This window comes from Triturus cristatus, chromosome 10 (assembly GCF_964204655.1).
Source record: "Triturus cristatus chromosome 10, aTriCri1.1, whole genome shotgun sequence".
Lineage (NCBI taxonomy): Eukaryota > Metazoa > Chordata > Amphibia > Caudata > Salamandridae > Triturus > Triturus cristatus.
The window spans coordinates 873,186,205-873,204,270 of record NC_140593.1 but is presented as its reverse complement, the minus strand read 5'-3'; the positions used below and the strand labels follow the sequence as shown (position 1 = coordinate 873,204,270).

The 18,066-nt window shown below is 42.2% G+C and overlaps 1 non-coding gene across 1 annotated transcript; it reads left to right on the top strand.

Moving 5' to 3' along the window:
- The first annotated feature begins 17,574 nt into the window (after positions 1-17,574).
- LOC146796145 (U8 small nucleolar RNA) lies at positions 17,575-17,708 on the top strand. Its single transcript, XR_014970213.1, has one exon. It is a non-coding gene; the product is annotated as a U8 small nucleolar RNA (small nucleolar RNA).
- The last annotated feature ends 358 nt before the right edge of the window (positions 17,709-18,066 follow it).

The window sequence follows — 18,066 nt, the reverse complement described above, 5'->3', positions numbered from 1 at the left end:
TGTACAGCAGGGGGTACTTTATCCCATAAAATAGATGGTCACACCATCAATTTTCCCACAAAACACTTAGGGGCCTATTTACAAAGAAGTGCAGCAGCGTGGCACCGCAAGCCCTTTAGCTGCGCTACGCTGCAGCACTTCCAAAGCACAGAATTGTAACATATTTACAATGATACGTCGCATTCCTATGCTCTCCCCTGCGCTGGCGCACAAACAGCTGCCATGCGCCGGCGCAGACACCCTTGCACCATGGGGCAAGGATGCCTGCGTCATGGGGAGATTGTTTTTGTGCAGGAAGGGGCACCTTCCTTCACAAAAACAATCACTACAGGCATTTTCCTCTTTCAATGCATGCTGTAGAATGCAGCACGCATTGAAAGAGGAAAAAACGAGGAGAAATAAAAACATTTCTCCTCGTTGCGCCTCGCATTCTGACGCATTTCCAGATTTACGATTCCTTGTAAATCTGGAAATGTGTCTGTTTCCATGGGTGTTGCACGGGAACACCCACAACAACACCCATGGAATGCCCCTTTTACGCAAAGTGCTGCGTGTAAAGGGACTGTATTTACAAGGAAAGCCACGCAGGGTGGCTTTTCCTGTCCTTGTAAATATGGAGCAGTAACATGCTCTATCAGTACGTCACAAAAAGTGATGTCAAGTCAAAATAACTTTGGGGCATATTAGCAAGACCGGCGAGAAAATTATCGCTGTTTTAGCGGCAGGAAACTGCCGCTAAAACTGCGATAATGGGCTTGCTAATATGCGTTATAGAATTCCAATAGAAGCCCAGGTTAGATGTCCTGCACATTCAACCTGGGCTTCTATTGAAATTCTATAACGCATATTAGCAAGCCCATTATCGCAGTTTTAGCGGCAGTTTCCTGCCGCTAAAACGGCGATAATTTTATCGCCGGTCTTGCTAATATGCCCCATTATTTGGTTTCATACGAAACCATAAAAGTTCATAAAATCATCATAACAAACTATTATTTCAGTGGTCAGAATACAAAGTAGCATAGTAAACAATTTATACACATCAATTTGTTATATAAAATGTGAAACAAAATACACCTTAAAACAATCTTCTGCTGCAATTACAGACTATGTTACATGACACTTATCACAATTAATGCATGCGGCACCCTCCATAAGAATACATCAGTGCTTAATTTTATTTGTTTTGGGAATTACACTAATCGGCTTCAGTAGAACTGGCTAATACCATTTCCTAATCACTATAGCAACTTTAATATAATTGGAAACCTTAGTGCATATATAGTAAGTGGCTAGTGAGGATAAATAATAAAACCCTTCAATATAAGAACACAGCCTAATCTCTTTTAAAAGCGGAACTAAAAATCTTTGTCTTGGTTCTTTGTAGAGGGGACAAAATGGCATAAAGTGCACAGTGCTCTGGGCTGCCGAATTATCACAAGGGCAAGGCTCCAGTTTATCTTCTCACCCTGATTGTTTAGGAAAAGCCACCAAGAAATGTAGGGTAAGTAAGCATAATCTAGTAAGATAAAATCGAGTCTGTACATTTATCGTAAAAGTTAGATAAAATTGCTGTTGATTCGAAGATAAACAAAAGTGGCTTGTAATGTCACAGTGGGAGCGGGATTTCTTTGCTCCTGCAGAATGGGCCTCTTTCATAATATTTTTTGCATTTTCAGGGATGCTGTCTGGGGAATCAAAATAATCTCCCAAACCTAATTTACAGAAACTGTCCTTTATGAATCGGAGCCAAGGAATAGAAAGTGCCCCATCAAGCGTAATACAATCCTTAATAACCTCTCTGGAGAACACTACTTCTTCAAAAAGGCAGATTTTGGCCCCATGCGATCCTTCACAAAATTGAGCCCCAGTTCTTGATGACAGAAGATGGTGGGGGCACTATTTGGAGTCATCAGTAGTCTTTTAATAAACTTGTTTTCCATGACTTGTAGTTGTCGACTGTTATGGTATCCCCACACTCCTGCTCCATATGTTACAACAGGCAGACCTTTGGGGGGATATTAGCAAGGGCCTTATCGCCGCTTTAGCTGCACTTTTTGCTGCTAAAGCGGTGATATTTCCATTCACCCTATTAGCAAGCTGTGGCTAACAGCTGTTAGCGACAGCTTTATGGTGAAAGCAACCGTTTTGGTGCCGCTTTGCATGTCAGCGATATATATCGCTAATGACATGCAAAGTAGGCGTTCCCAACTTAAAGCGACTATAAACAGTCGCAAACACAGTTTCCCCCGATTAGCAATGCCCGCGAACCGATAAACAAATTTGCGCTAACCGCGACTATCACTGGAATCCAACACCTGCTAAAATCCTGACTTAACCATTCTAGTCAATGGGAGGTGGATTGTAAGGTTAAGTCCTCACCTGCCTATTAGCAAGCTTTTCATTAGCACGTTGAATTTATCGCTGGATTTCTCGTGCTATTGCTGGGTTTTGCTGCTATCGCTGGATTTTCTATCGCCTTGGAGATAAGCGTTGATAATAACGCGTTATCTCCGCGATGAAATCCAGCGATAGCCGGCGATAAATAAAACAGCGCTAAGCGCGCTTTGCGATAATTATCGCAATTTCTTGGTAATATCCCCCTTGGTTTTGTAAATTGTGACCAGCTCAGTCACTGGCTTATGACCCAGCTTTCTGGCAAAGCGGAAAAGCCCCTCAACTACCCTACCTGCTTTTTGTCCCCTTGCTGTGACGAGTGAATCCCAACTCAGCCTCTTATTGAAAAAATTCCCTAAATAGTTAAAATTATTCAGTTGATCAATTCTCTTGTCTACCACCATATATTTCCTTGTTTTGTCATTTTCGGGCCACACACCATAGTATACGATTTTGTAAAATTCACTTTTAGATCAAGGGCCAGCCTAAAATCTGTGAATGCGTAAAGCAGTTTTTGAAGGACAAGTGCTGTAAGGGCCATTAACACGGTGTCATCTGCGTAGGAGAGTAGCGGGACCTGTGTGCCTCCGATACGCGGACTATCAATTTCTTTGTCAATTAAAAAGGCCACTAATCCATTTGTGTAAATTAAAAAAAGAAAAGGGGCCAGGATACATCCCTGTCATACACCTTCCGTGGAGGCTATAGGCCTAGTTTTTTCCCCTTAGGGGCCATATCTTATAACAACAGATGTGGATGTGTGGAGCCTGCGAAGAAGAGAAATCAGAGCCTCCTTTATGCCCATGTTCCCCATAAGTGCCCACAACTTCTCATGGTTTACAGTGTCAAAAGCACTGGACAAGTCCATGAAGGCCAGGTGAATAGAACCCTTTCTGGTCCTCATGTACTTGCCCATAACCAGTGACAAGTTCAGGCACTGTTCGGTGGTGCCCATCCCTCTCCTGAAGCCATACTGCGTCCTTGCTATCACTCTATTGTCTGTCGCCCACGTTTCAAGTCTGGCAAGAACAACCCTCCCCAGCAGCTTTGCCGTAGCATCAATAAGGGAGATTGGCCTATAACAGGCGGGGTCACTTCGATTCCCTTTCTTGTATATGGGGACAACGACGGCCTCTCTCCAGGATACTGGAATTGGGCCAATGACCCTCTCTTAAAAACACTGGTCAACCATGGGGCCCATAGCTGAGGATTACTTTTAAAAAGATCTAGAGGGACCCCGTCGGGGCCTGGCGCTTTCATGCAGACTCCTTTAGCTAAGGCTTCCTCGACCTCTGCCACTGAGATAGAGGAACTTAACTTGGAAGCCGAGGTTAAATTTAAAGACAGATCCCCTCTTGAAGCCTCTAGATTTGGCCATAAGGCTTAAATATGGCCGCAAAATGAGTTTCCCAAACCTCCCCTGGGATCAACAAATCTATCTTCATCACCTCTTCTGTAATAAAGGGACGATTTATAACCTCCCAGAAGCTTTTGGAGTCTTTGAGGGAGCTAGCTCTCTCCAGGTCATCCCAGGCTATTGACCTTAGTTCTTCCTTTCTCTGCTTAACTATAGTTTTATAAAGCTTCCTGGCATTTTTAATTTGTGCCCAATCACGAGGATTAGCGTGGAGAGCCGATTTTATTATTTTTTGAGCTTTTGAACAAGCAGCATTAAACCACCTTGTCTGAGGGAAATTCCTGGCCTTAATTAATTTGGTCAGGATTTTAGCTATGTCTGAGTATATCAGTTCGAAATCACGGATGATCTCGGCTGGTGACAAACAATAATGGAGACACCTCTTGATTGAGCCAGAGTTAGCTATAACAGTTTTTGCCTCCAATTCAGATGGATTGACTTTGTTCCAGTTGAGTCTTACCACTTTACTAGAATGGAAATGTATAGGGCAATCATCAACCATTCCAGGCTGGGCTATTATACTAAAGGTAGCTATCATCAACAAGCGTTATGAACTTCCATGAGAAGAACATAAAATCGATAAAGCTTTCCCTACCCCCTCCAACAAAGGTGCTACACTGCATTAGGCAGTTACTAGCTAAATCATTAATGAAGCCCAAATTGTTTTCCATAATAATAGAGTTTAGGGCCTCACCGTGGGAAGTATGAATGAAGTGCGGGAGAGGCTGCCCCACTGTGTTTAGCAACCCACAAGCATGGTGGAACTATATGGGCAGGAAGAACAATTAAAATCACCTACCCACAAGATGCATAGTGGTTCCATTTCTCAGAGGTTTTGTTAATTTCAGCCCGCAAAGCCTCAATAACCTGACAATTGTTTTGGTTAAAAATATTGTAGTACCAGTTCACAATTAGAAGCTTAACCTTTAGCATGTTAGAAATTAGAATTATTTGGTACCATGAAGATGTAACAACAGGGGTGATTTTTATTGCCTCAAGTTTAACTGCAATCAACACCACTAGCCTTTCTTTAGCTCTTCCCACTGGGGAAGGTGTTGCATGAACCGTATAAGAACAGTAACCATTCAGCGCTATGTCTTCCCTATACCACGTCTACTGTAGACAAATAACATCAAAGCCTCTAATATAAGTTAGCCACACCTCATCAGTCATTTTGGAACAAATTCCTGCTATGTTCCATGAAATACATTTTAGTGAAGTCTTTATGTGACTCTGGTTAACCAATCCCCCTGACTCATCAATCGTGGTTTGTTCACCAAAGGTAAAAAGCGAGTGCAGTACTTGACCGATAGAGGTCTCGATTGAAGCCTTTATGTGACCTTGATTTACCACTCCCTCAGGTTTATTACCCGTAACATGCTCAACTACGATAGGAGGCAGGTATGGCACCTGACTTGAAGTACTAACATTTGGGGTCAGTGGGTAGACTATTTCTTTATCTTGGTTCTCCCTACTAATATTTCTTCTAGAGGAGGAGGATTCAGGTAAATCCATCAGGCCCCCATTACTATGTTCATCTAAATTAATTTCTTTCCCTCGAATATTACGATACAGACCCAGCCCAAATACAACAGCTAATTGGCTAGGACACCCACTTAGTCAATCAATTTCAGTTAAACCTGAAAGAAGCATCAAACCGATTACGATGGACGAATGAGGGAGGCTGTATGGGAGGTTATACATTTGAATCTATCCTTACAAGCGGTTTTCTAACTATAGCTTCACAATATGGGGGGTAAAAGAAACCCAGACGGTGGATTTCCATCGAATCACCAGGCAAATCTCTTAAGTGCGTTAGGGCAAAACGGGCACACCATGCATTATTAAAGTTAAGCACGACACAGTCCCCTACCCTGTGTTTAATCGTGTATCCTAGCCAGCTCGCTCGCCTAGCCATTATAATTTTTTCTGACCAGTTAAGCTTCGGTGAGATTTTCTTATAAGACCAATGAGCTGATTTGTTGATAAGGCTTTGGCAAGTTTCTTGCTGGCTAGGAGCCAGACAGGGCACTCCTTTCAAAATCCTGATATATGGTGGACATTCCGGTGGTAAATTTAGGACGTCTTGAGCAGCCCCCCTGTTTTTTAAATCCTGCCTTGGACCAGTAGTGTTTAAAATCCCTCGTGAAGGTATACTCCTATCTTTCATGGTCAATCTTGGCTGATTTGTGTCCCCCTGACCCAGGTTTTCACTGTTCCTTCGGGGGTTCCCAGCCAGAGTTGAATCCTGTGTTGTAAATGCCAAATAATTAATACTGGCATTGGCACTAAGAGGAAGGGGCTCTGTACTCGGGACATGGCTATTTGCAGAAGATGGTACACTCACGGAGGTTGGGCCATTCATCAAGACACTGGGGATTACCTCAAGGTGTTTCAAATTTAAGTTCCCTGAACAAGAAGCATTATCAGGTTGGTTGTTAGTAGCCGTCTTGGTACCTAAACCTGACACCACTTGAGCAAGATGATCCTCAATACAGGCTAATGTAGATTGGATGGGTGTCAGGGCCTCATGTACAATTCTACTAAGTTTATCAACAATGTTATCTACTTCATTTGTTGCACTGCTTTTCCCTCCACCTGACCACGTCCTAGAGGTATTTCTAACTAGGTGTGTTTGCTTGGTGACCCTCGGTGAGTGTCCTTTCATTTCACCCTCCCCCCGCCAAGTCTGTTCGTTTACGTTTCCCTCCAGCAGCAGCTGGCAGTACAGGACCTTTTGCCTCTGGACAAGATGTTAAATCAACCCCTTCGATAAGTGTATGCGTAGGATCCTGACTTGGGATAATTACAGTTGGAGATAAAGGAGGGGGTGGTCTCTGGACTGTAAAAAGTTCCAAAGTAGTTACTTGAGAAAAATTTGGGACTGCAGTAGCCAGGAAGTGTGCTAATGAGAGTCTTTGCTCCGCAATTTCTATTTCCTTAGTTAAGTGCCCTACTGCCTGTCTTGGATGTGAGGGTGACTTTTCGCTTTCCCATGATGCAAAATACTCGAACAGGACAGATAAGAGAAAATGTTTTACCTTCTCGCAGTTTGTAGATCAAGGTCTAGGTACAGTACAAAAGAGATAATTCCAAGAGAATAGGCCCAGCCCAGCCTTGTCCTGCCGCGAACAGGCGCAGATGGGCCCGCCCTTGGCCCGGGCTTTGCCTGGGTGCGGCTCAGGCACGCCCGCGTGCATCCCGCGCTGCGGGAGACCTCCAAAGATTAAATAGCGCCTCCAGTCGCGGATGAGTGGCGTCAGCGGCAGTGAATGTGGGCCGCAAGGGTGCCTGGGACTCTGAGTCCTATTCCCGCTCCCCCCTCCTTGGTGACTGAAGCTGGGGCACAACAACGGGCTTCCAGCGCTGCGGGAGCCCTCCAAAGATTAAATAGCGCCTCCAGGCGTGGATGAGTGGCGTCAGCGGCGGTGAATGCGGGCCGCAAGGGAGCCTGCAACTCTGAGTCCTAGTCCCGCTCCCGCCTCCTCGGTGACGGAAGCTGCGGCACAACAATGGGCTTCCCGCGCTGCAGGAGCCCTTTAAAGATTAAATAGCGCCTCCAGGCGCGGATGAGTGGAAGCAGCGGCGATGAACGCGGGCAGCAATGGAGCCTGGGACTCTGAGTCCTAGCCTCGCTCCCCCCTCCTCGGTGACTGAAGCTGCGGCACAACAACGGGCATCGATATACTGGACTAGTACTGAATTTTCAGGCATTTCTAGACTCTCCAAAGACTTTTTCAATAGCTGATTAAATATTGAGGGACTTTCTGTATATCCCTGTGGAATTCGGCACCACGCCAAAATACGCTCGCCGAAACGAAATGCAAAAATTTGCTGACTGTCATGGTGCAATGGGATGGAAAAGAATGCATGGCACAAATCAATCACTGTGTACCATTCTGCATCATGAGGAATCTGATACAAAATCCCAGATGGATTCGGTACAATGGGACAGCATGGTACAACAATTTTGTTTATCTTTCTCAGATCTTGCACTATTCTGAACTTCCCACTAGGCTTTTTCAGTCCCATTATCGGCGAATTACATGGGCTACTCATTATTTCTCTCAAAATTCCTTGTTTTATCATTTTCTCAATCACAGGAGTAACTCCTTCAATTATTTCAGGGGTCAATTTATATTGTGGGACATTTGGATAACATACTCCTTCTTTTACGGTTATCTTTACTGGATCTACATTCCTCAATAATCCTACATCTTCTCCTGTGAAGTCCCAAACTTCTGCTTTTACTGATTGTTTCAACTCTTTTGGTAGTTCGTCAGGGTTGAATACAGCATATGTTCCTGTAACCTCTTTCTCTCTGTTTGCCAATGTCATTTTATACAGCACATCATCATCTGGTGTTTCAAAGGCTATTCCATCTGGAGTACAAAATATAGTGCAATTCATCTTGCACAATAAATCCCTACCTAACAAGTTCACAGGACTAGTCTGTGCATTTCAGAAAATTTCCCTATACTAACTTTCACTGGTTCTGTAAGGTAAGTTTTAATCTGTCTGTTGGAGACCCGAACTACTTGGATCGTTTCATCCGAGAGAGGAAGATTCTTAACATCAGCTGATCTAACAGTTGATCGAGTAGCACCAGTATCAACTAGGAAAGTCATATTTTCATTATTAACTTTTCCATCTACAAATGGGCCTGTCTGGTCTACCTCTAGAGTTGCGCCAAGTACGCACTCTTCTTCCTCCCTTCAGCACCGTCAATAACCTGCTTCTGAATCGCTTTCATCGCGTTGCAGCCAATACTGCGAAGCAGCGCTAGCGCGTTGCGGCTTATTTACCTGTTCTTCGTTGTAGAATCCATTCTCCTTACTATACTTCTGGCAATTTTTGTTCTGTGGAAAAGGTGGTTTTGGCACCTGATTCTGTTGTGTTACACCCTGCTGCTGTTGTTGCTGTTGACCACTCACCTAACTCAGCACCTGTGGATTCAAGGATGAATTTTCATCATTAGTACTTGGTGGATTCTTACACTCGGATTTCCAATGCCCTATCCTACCGCAATTATGACACGGAAATTTCTTTTTAGCTCCCTCAATATTCCCTTTATTTTTTCCCAGGTTTAAATCTTGGTTTTGACCCTGCTTGTTCCACTAATTGTGCTTCCTGTCTCTCTGCTACTTATACCTATGCCCACATTGCCTTCTCTTTTAGTTTTCGCTGTTTTGCTTCAATTTCATCACTGAAATATTTAGCATGTCTCAATACTTCATCTATTTTCTTGTTTTGCCAATCTACCGTATGCTGTTTTATCATTTCACTAATTTCTGGACGAAGACCATACACAAACCTGTATACGAAATGACTCAAATTCTTGTCACTCAAATTCTCATCTCCACTGAATTGTTTAAAGGCTAAAATTAACCTCTCATAATAGGCATGTACTGATTCTTTGCTTTATTGATGTGTTCTGTCAATTTTCACCCAATCTGTCACCTTAGGGGGTACCTTTTACTTCAAAAATGCCATAACCTGTTCGTATTTCTTCATTACCTCAGGGTCTGGAGCTCCTGTCTTAGGATCCCTTGGGTATTCCTGTGTTGGCCAATCTATTACTATTTTACATTCTGTCCATAGATCTGCTGGCACAATTATATCAAACAGGCTATTCAAATCAATCCATAATACTTTGGATAATTTCACAAATCTGTCCACCTGTCTATACCACTCGACGGGCTTTTCACGCAGTCAAGGGAAGTCATTCGTAAATGACAAAATATCTTGTCTAGTCCATGGGACATGCACATATCCTCCTCCTGGAATCTCTCTCATAGGGTATTCTGTCACAACCTTCTCTTTTTCTCTCATAGGATAGGCTGAAAATGTTTGGTCTGAAACTTCGTCTCGCTTACGATACCATCTGCTCTTCCATTTGTTCACATCTCCCCATTTTCTCAACAAAATAATTATATCCTTAATCTGACCTATTCGTCCTGTGGTATTCATGTTTTCAATGTCTTTTTCAGTGAAATCTACTCGATAGGGTTTCTGTAAGGCTTTTACCTTTTCAATATCAATGCCCATTTCATTTGCCACTTCTCCTAATCTTTCATGAAGATTTTTCACTCTCCATGTTACGCTTTTGCACAGAAATAACAATTCCTCATCTTGATACGTTTTTAATTTCTCTGTCGGGATAGTTCCTACTATTAATTCTTTCAGTACCATTAGTAATTTTGCTACATCTATTGACTGAGATTCTTTGTCTTTCTTTTGCAAGCTTCTCAACAATTCACTCAACTCCTCTGTAGATGGTCCAACTGGCTTCTCTACATTTCCTTGTCCAAAATCTTTTTGTTTTTCTGACATGGTCTCTATCATTGTCATGCGTTTCTCTGCACAGTTCTGACCTACAAACGGGTTGTTTGAAAAATTTGGTTCAATCATACTCATAGTCTGTCTCCATGAATTCTCACTCTGACTCACTCTTGGTTGTTCAACCGGTTTATTACTTTTATAAGGGACTGTTAAACAATGTTCACTGTCTTTTTGCTTATCAAAAATAGGCATTACTGGACCTATCGTTACTGGTACAGTTACCGCTTCCAGATTCTTAGTCAATTCTCTTATTTTCTCCGTTAATTCTAGGGTTGTTTTTGCTAATTCTGCTGAATTTTCTCCATCCAATTTTCCTCAAGACTTCTTTTCTACCTCTCTAATAGGATTGTTTCTTCCTAAATCTTGGAACTCTGGTTCCGATTTTATGATTCGTACTGTTTCTTTCATTGGGGCACTTGGAGTTAATATTTCTGGTTCTGGTCGGTATGGTGGTGGATTCTTATAGAACATATCATAAAGAACATCATCCTCGGACTCATTCCCTCCATACCCTTTCGTTTCCACATTATGCCTCTTTTCTACACACTTTCGTCCTTCATTCTCTCCTACAGATCTTACGGGAAACAAGCCCTCTGTCATACTCGCATTCCACCACCTTCTCATTCGATCATCATGCGTCTCATGTCCGTACGATCTGCCAAACAAATACCTATATCCTCTACCATTTCTCTGTCTTTCTCGGTCATGCATCTTGTCTTCCCATTCCGTCAAAGCCTCAAATTGAGTTGGTCTAGGTCTCGGTTCTAAATTCATCATTTTCTCTCTCAAATGTCTCAAAACAGCCAAATTAAATGAAACATGTTCTGGAAAAGCTAACACTCCGTCCTCCTTCGTATACTTAATCCAATTGTCTAACCAAATACAGGTGTGATATCCATATTTCGCAATCATTAAGGATGCAGGGGTTTTCGGTGGTGGAAGTAACTGTCCTTCCCTAGTTTTGATCGATTTGTCCTTCTTAAACCACTTCTTAATTTTACCAAACCATGACTTTTTCTCTTTTTCTGGTGGATCGTAATACATTTTCCCTTCTTTTCGTGTCTCACTAGTTTCTCCCTACAACTGTACCGCTATTCTGTCCAATCGCAGCGCGACTCACACTAACGCACCAATCCGGAGCGTCTACGTCACTGTCACAATCCTCAAATCCCAGCGCGACTCACACTAACGCACCAATAGGGAGCGTTTTACGTCACTCTGTATTTCTCCACTCCTAGCGCGGCGCACACTAACGCACCAATCCGGAGCGTTTTACGTTTCTGACCGACTGTCCAATCCCAGCGCGGTCGTTCTGACGTCAGCAGCTGTTGGGCAGCTCCTGCTCCTGTCTACCCCTCCTTTACAAATCTGCTCAGTAAGTTTTTTGTTTCAATTTCTACAATTCCTACAATTCTGTTAGTAACAACATGAAAACGTCTCCATTGTCCGCTTCGCTAACCAAAGAATAGCAATAGACCTTTCTCACGAGAATTCCATCTTTCCCAAGAGCAGCGCTTACCTCTGCCCTACTACGGAATCGTTACTTCTGTTGATAAAGTAGCACATCCCTCTACTTCACCCTTCCAACAAGCATTAGCTAACTGTTTCTCTAGTATTTAAGACAGATAGTTGGAGACCCAATGATCCTGAGAAATAAACCCAGAGTTTCGCAATTAACCCGAATGCCTTTTCATTCACGCACTTTCACACAAGAAAAAGTAGTACATTCACACAGAATCCTGTCTTTCCTGAGAACAGCGAACAGTCTGTTCTACTACAGAATTATAGCATACGTTAACAAAGCAGCGCTTACCTCTCATTTGTCCTTCTAACAAGCTCAGAGAGTACCGATTACCTTTCCAGTGATAAGCGTTATCGGAATGCCAGTTGGATCCCTGGTACCTAAGACCAGAATTTCACAGATAACCTTCGCTATCATACACACTTTTCTCACACAGAAAATGTCTCTAATGGCAACACACGGCGATGTCCCCTAATCGAACCCAGACAATGCGTCGTGCAACTTCAATCGTCACATGTTTTCTCCTGTGTACCTACAGGATAACAACAATTCCTCCTTTCCCGAGAACAGCGCTTACATCTGCTCTACTACGGAACCGTTACAAACTTCCGACTTCCTACATCCCAGAAGCCGTGCAAACAACATAAAACTCAACACGACTCAACATAGAGTGTTAGTACATAAATCAAGTCAATAACCAATAATCAATAAGCTATTTACAAGCAATAATCACCAAACCAAGACAATAAAAACCATCGTCTTGCTACCAGAAAACTGTTGCAGCGCAAAACGTCAAATTCCCCCTTCGGCACAGACCAACTACCTCGGCATCCAATTCACTCACATACATTCATTGGTGGGGCCCATAACACCAATATACTTACACTCGGTTGACCTGTTTTCTGAGGGAAAATACGTTTCTCAACACTGACATGAGAGGAATACCTTTACATTACCCTAAACACATTGACATTGCACCTAAGATATCCCTCCCATACGGAGATAGATCATTTAGTTGAATTGGTAATTGATGATTAACTCGTCTACCTTTGCTCTATTACTTTTCTCTTAATCTTCTTCTTCAAATAATCCACACAACACATTTGTCAATTAATCAATTATTCTTTATCTAAGAAATATTGAAAGAAATGTTAGAAATCATCATTAGCATTTCAGAGCATCATATTTACCTATTCTGGCTAAAGTCGTCCTCTAAGGCAGTCAGTCAAAGAGAATTTATTCAGCAAAGTTTAGGCCGCAATTCAGTCTCTCATAGATTCCAGATAACAGCTGTCCAGCAGTGTCACCGTCATCTCCGCCAGCATAACGTCAGGAAATCGAGTTCGTCAAAGAAGACCGAGAGCTAATAATTCAATTCCCTACCTACTTTTATAATGAAAATAATAACAAAAATGTATCAAGATTGGGGTGTAGAGAGTTCTTATTGGTCAATTTTGACTTGCAATGTACAGTTCTCAGGGTGTCGGATAATGAAGTCATCCAACTTGCTTATTCCGGCTTTTAAATCAAGCATTGTCCTTTCTTTTGGATTGGTTCCCGGAACGACCTTGGAGGGTACATGTTCTCCCGGGGTCAGGTCCAGGCCACTGTTGCTGGCGGTGACGCATGCGCACTTCACCCAGAATCTCGTGTTGTCAGGGCAGTCACGTTTAACGTCTCGTTCAGCCATCTTGTTTAGGCCGAAATGGTCAACTTAAGCAAAAGAAACACAAAAACATAATTAAAACATAGAAATGGCTAATAAAATGTTATCCCCTTGCTAATACCCATATGTGTGTGTATTTATCTAGCAGAAGCAACATTCAGAGCGGTTTATACTCACTGAATAAAGCACAAATCACAAATACATCACTTAAAGCAACATATAACATATAATATTCTAATTTTCTACTATTAATATGCGTACACAAGTTAATTCACAATTAATATAGCCATGCAAAGTGCAATTCCCACGTGTAATTCTCTTGTTAATATAGTTGGTGAGTTATCACTTCAAACAAATTAATAATATTACAATTAATTGATTATTCGGATTAATATAAACATGCAGAATGGGGGGTATACAAAATGTTGTACTACCCGCTCCAGCACTCACACAAAGATTTCACTATCAACTGTCAAACACGCAGTCTAAGAGGCTGAGGCACTACAGCCAGCAGCATGTGGTGCAGTATTATTTCAAAATGTATGTCATCGCTGAACTACACATTGCGACCTAAGTGCAGACAGAATGAGACTCTCACTGTGTGACTGCAGAACTTCAGCCGTGTAACACAGCAGGGCAGACAGCTGATGACCGCGTGTTAAATTTCTAAAGCAATTTTTTAAGTCGAGCCTGGGCAGCGTATGCGCTGCTCTGTGAGCATATGCTGTATTGAGGAATGGAATAAAAGCTCCACCCATTTCCCCACCCATCTTTTCAATTGGCTCCTGCTACAGTCCTTTCAAAATCACTGCTTTTCATTCGTGAATAGGCTTACTAGTCCCTTCTTGGTACCGCCTTGTCTGCATTTGTAACCTCCCATAACGACTGGACTTTTTACTTGTGGTCTCACACGGCCTGCTTTATCTAGTTGGTGAGCACAATTTTCTTTAATGGCAAATAATGTAAAGAGTGCACACCTGCTTTAGGAATGGAGGCTGTTTTTTTTGGGGGGGGGGGGGTATTTGCAGCATGCCATGCGCGCTTTCACTTAACGAACGTAGGCTATAAATATGACCAACCCCCTTCACAGCGGCTGTGCAAAGCGGGCGCTGTTAATTTCCAAAACTGTTTTCACTGACTCAGCGCTATAAGTTTGAAATATGCTTGTTCCTTGCCCCCTCCCCCGCTTCACAGAAGCCTGCATGTTTTTTTTCACTATTTCAATTTTTGATTGTTTTCAAGCGCCCCATACTGCACTTTCACATTAATACACCTTAATTGCACCTTTCTTTAGACAAGCCTTATTTAACTCACTCAACAATATGAACGTTAAACATTAGATAAGTACACTTGGTGTTGTCCAACAATCCATGGCCCGCTGCACAGCCTTTCGTGCTTAGAAGTCAATTCCCAATTTCCACAACAAATTTAAATTTAAATTTAAATTAAATTTAAAAAACAGTAGTAGAACATTAGGTTCAATTATGGAACACCTTAGAAACAGAGGGCAACAGACTTTCATAGTTTTTATTCATTTATTTATGCATTTTTATATGGCGCAAACTTTACCCAGAGGTGTCAGAGTACTTTACAAAAGAACAAAATAAATTCACTTTATCCCAGGTCAGGATTCTGAATGCCAAATGTCACTCAAGAGTGCTCAATTTTTGTAAAGATGTATTCTCTACTTGTATCACCCTATTCGCGCCACCTTTTCGTATCTTATAATCTTGAATGTATCTGTAACTTATTATGTAACTTTTACCATGAGTACCTTTAGGTAGTTGCACCTACTTCCATGCTACTCTCGTTCCTTATGTAATTTACTTTGTTGAAGCAAATAAATGTCAGCATTGTGAGAAGGTCTTGAGCCGCCTGATATTTTGGGGCAGATTTACAAGAAACTGACGCATCTGTAGAGATGTGTTAGTTTCCCTGCACCAGCCTGTGATACCCTTGCGCTACCATGGATGCGCCATATTTACAGTACAGCGCACCATGGCGCAAGGATTGACAGATGCGTCAGAAATTCTGACGCATCTGTTGGGCCAAAAGTCACGCATTGCTGGAGTCGTGTCGAAAGCACAACGCAACTCTAGCAATGCATTTTGAGGCCTATTCTCAGTACACTGCTTCACTCCTACCGCCTGCTTCAAGCAGGCCTAAGGTTTTGACGCAGTGGCGTTCTAGAAGTGACGCAGTGAAATCTTGCAAATTTCTCTGTGTCACTTTTACGAGGCTTTCCTCCATGGGAACGACACCCTGAATACATTATACCTGACGCAGGTATAATGTGACGCAGGGCTTTACAACGTGACGCATCTCCCTAGATACGTCACGTTGTATATTGCGTCACATTGTATATTGGCAGCATTTTTTACGCCGCCACTGAGTCACAAAAGTGACACAACGGCAGCGCAAAAGTGTCGCAAGTGGCTTGTAAATCTGCCCCTTTGTATTTACCTTTTTGCGTATCCGTAATTTTTCAATTGAGGACATGAAGGGGCAGGTTTACAAGCCCCTTGCGCCACCGCTCATTTTGCTGGCCCATATTTACAAGGGCAGAAAAAGAAACCCTGTGTGACTTTTTCTTTCTTTGTAAATACTGCCCCTTTACATGCAGCACTTTGCGTGAAAGGGGCGTTCCATGGGTGTTGCTGTGGGAGTTCCCACGCAACACCCATGGAACCTGACACATTTCCAGATTTACAAGAAATCGTAAATCTGGAAATGTGTCTGAATGCTGCGCCTCCCCAGGGGAGGTGTAGGGAGGCGCAATGAGGAGAATGTATTAATTTTTCATCGTTTTTTCACCACTTCTACGCGTGCTGCATTGTGCAGCACACATAGAAAGAGGAAATCACCTCTGGTGATTGTTTATGTCCAGGAAGGTGTTCCTTCCTACTCATAAATAATCAGTAAAACAATGACATTTTGCAAGTTTCTATGTGTGCTAATGGAGCACACACAGAAGTTGTAAAACGCAATTTCTGATTGTTTATGTGCTGTAAGGGAACGCTTCCTGCACATTGATTATCATCCCTGTGACACAGGCATGGTGCAAGGGTGCCTGCTTGGGCGCATTGCAGCAGTTTGTGCGCCAGCGCAGGGGGGAGCACAGGAATGCCACATATTGTTGTAAACATGTCACATCCCTGTGCTTCGAAACTAGCGCGGCGCAGCAAAATGACTTGCTGCACCGCGCTGCATTAGTTTATTGTAAATCTGCCCCGAACTGTTTTATTATTTCATACACGCTAAAGAGAACCCCCTCAAAAATACAAACTTCAAGTAGACTTTACTAAATTAATCTGCGGTCGATTCAAGCGAAGGATATCTCGCATACTGCGGGTTAAAGATTTTTTTGGGGTGGGTAACCTCAGGCTCTGATTGGCCGCGGCTGTGCCGCTTGTTGTGGGAGACCGGGTAATAGATGTTTTTCATATAGAATAAACAGGTAAAAGCAGAAGCACCCAAAACATATATGAGAAGAGGGTGCGTAACTATCTGTGTCTACTGTTCTTAAATATTTGTAGAAAATGTATTTTCAAGAAGCATGAGCACGCGAGTAAGCAGTGAACGAAAAAGTAGAGCCCTTTCAGTACGCATGCGCATACACAGCTGGGAGGCTTTCAGAGAAGGAACACATCGAAAATCCACTTTCCGACACGCGGCATCTAAAAAGTCACATTGAAAGCAATTGTAGGGGAACAACATTGCGTGAATTTTCGATCTGTTTCTATTATTCGTCTAGTGGTGAATTCGTCTGTATTGAAGAATATCAAAATGGGTATGTTAGTAACTTTTGAAAAAACCCGAAATGTAATCGAAAAATGTAGTTTAACAAAGATTTATATTTAGAAGTTTTCAAGACAGGCTTTTTGCTGCCCAGGTGAGCTCTACTAAAATTACTAATTCCAAAACAAACGTGGTGAATGGCATTCTCTGAGTTGTAACATGGCTGCCGCTGTTGGGCTAAGAGCATCCATTGATCTCCCAGGCTACTTGAGATGCTAATATATGTAAATAAAAATCGCACAGTATAATGGGAACCTGGAGAAAACCATTTTTGTTGAACCTTTTCCATGCTTATGCATAACAATAATGAAAAACAAATCATACTTTTCAGACTTCTGCTAAACAATGTAAAGCGATATTGAATATCAATTCGCTTGCACTCATTTTCTTAAGGTCTCTCTATCGTAAGTACTTTATACGTTCGCGAAAGTGGTATCGTCAGTGAGGTTGATCCTTACTTGTTACTCCTCAGGGAGAAACAGAACATGATGATAGGAGAGGGATGAGTTCATGATTACTCTCTCGAGATCTAAGGTGCTTAACAACCGCCTTTGGTACTCCTTTCTGATATTTACTGACGATCATTATTGAATGGTTAATAACAGAATATAAAAATATGACGATCATTACTAATGGATAATAACAGAATATAAAAACTTTCTTTCAATGTTAGCATCAGTCACGGTACGGGAGATAAAGTATTCTTAGTCATGTGTAGGTGCATATTGCCGGTATATAAATAATCTGTGTCTAACGAGTAATTATTCGGACTTTAAGTTAGTTAACGGTGGTAAACATTTTTTAAAGAATTCTAACAGAAAGTTTAGTATTTAGTATTGGTTTTGATGCGATATCTATTGACGTTGACCAAATTAATTTCTCCTTTCCTCACAAACCAACGTTATCTTATTTAATGTAACTGCCGCG